Source organism: Octodon degus, unplaced genomic scaffold, assembly GCF_000260255.1.
Source record: "Octodon degus isolate 3935 unplaced genomic scaffold, OctDeg1.0 scaffold00062, whole genome shotgun sequence".
Lineage (NCBI taxonomy): Eukaryota > Metazoa > Chordata > Mammalia > Rodentia > Octodontidae > Octodon > Octodon degus.
This window is the reverse complement of record NW_004524638.1, coordinates 9,748,346-9,749,801: the sequence shown is the minus strand read 5'-3', so window position 1 is coordinate 9,749,801 and position 1,456 is coordinate 9,748,346. Positions and strand designations below refer to the sequence as shown.

At 47.4% G+C, this 1,456-nt stretch overlaps 1 protein-coding gene across 1 annotated transcript in view; it reads left to right on the top strand.

The window, feature by feature from the left end:
- Positions 1-1,456, top strand: part of Tbc1d31 (TBC1 domain family member 31) — a 117,182-nt gene that overhangs the window by 24,900 nt on the left and 90,826 nt on the right. The gene's annotated exons all lie outside the window — the stretch shown is intronic.

Genomic DNA, 1,456 nt, shown 5'->3' with positions numbered 1-1,456 from the left:
AAAAAAAATGGAGGAGCAGCAGCAAAGATGGCAACAGAGAGGAAGTCTCTCTGTCTGAAATTGCATTCAGGCTCTCTGCCCCAGGCTGGGGGAAGTACCCACAGCCATAATCCCAGCAGTACTAAGACCCATTATCCCAGTGGATCATGAGTTAATTTCATACTCTAGAAGTCCCTGCCCCATGACTACATGAGGTTTTAGGGGGACAACTAGACACAAACCATAATAATCTGCCCCTTGACCCCTCAAAATCTCATGCATATCTTCGTGCAAAAGATATTTTAGTCTATCTCTAAGAGTTGCCGAAGTCCAGTCAATTTTAGCATTGTTGAAAAGTCCAAGGCTCAAGTCTCCTCAAAGATCTAAGGCAAACTCTTAGCTGTGAGCCCTGTATAGATGAAAAGAAAGTTAAACACTTTTAACATTTAATGCACAAGATAAACGTTACCATTCCAAAAGGTACACACAGCAGGATACCAAGCATTGGGACCAACACAAGTCCAAAATGCAGCAGAGCAAACATTAAATCCTATAAGTCTTTGTGGAATATATGAAGGAATCTGGTAAATTGTGAATTCTGTGTGGCTCTGCCCCTATGGCACTCATGGTGGTAGCTCTCATGGCTTTTTTCTTAGGCTGACTTTGCTCCCTCCTTGCTGGCTGGCTGGCTGGCTGGCTGGCTGCCTGCCTGCCTGTCTGCCTGCCTGCCTGCCTGCCTGCCTGCCTGCCTTCTTTCCTTCCTTCCGTCCATCCGTCCGTCCGTCCATCCTTCCTTCCTTCCTTCCTTCCTTCCTTCCTTTCTTTTTTTCTTTTTCTTTTTTTGTGTGTGTATTTTTTAGGGAAGGGTCTACAGGGTGTTCAGGGTCTCGCTGCTAGATCAGACTCGTTGTGATCCACCTGTTTACAGCCTCCCAAGAGCTGGGATTACAGGCTTGGGCCACCATGCCCAGTCTCCATTACTGTCTCAGTGTGCCCTGGGGGCAGGGCCGACACTGCAGGCCCGGGATCTAACTTGCAGCCCCAGTGCCTGCTCACAGGTGCTTTAATCCACTGAACTATTTGGCCAACCTGCAGTTTTTCTTTTTTTTTATTTATTTATTTTTTTTTTTTGGTTCCTCTAATGCCTTCAGGGCACTTTTGGCCAGCGGGAGGGTTGTGAGGTTCAAACTCCAGCAACCTGAGGCTGCCAGCTTTGTGGAAGCAGCCACTTAAAGGACTGAGCTAAGGCCAGGCCCCCTGCAGTTTTTCTTAAATCATCCACATTTCTGGCTTTTTTAAACTTTTGGGTTTTTGCTGACTAGGCTTTTTACTCTCTGCTTCACATACTGCCTCCCAGGGGCACACTGCCTGGCCTCCCAGGCCTTCTTTTGAAATCGAGGTGGAAGCCTTTTTAACCTTAGGACTCCTGCATTCTGAATGCGCCTAAAACGCCACGTGGATGATGCCAAGGTCTGCT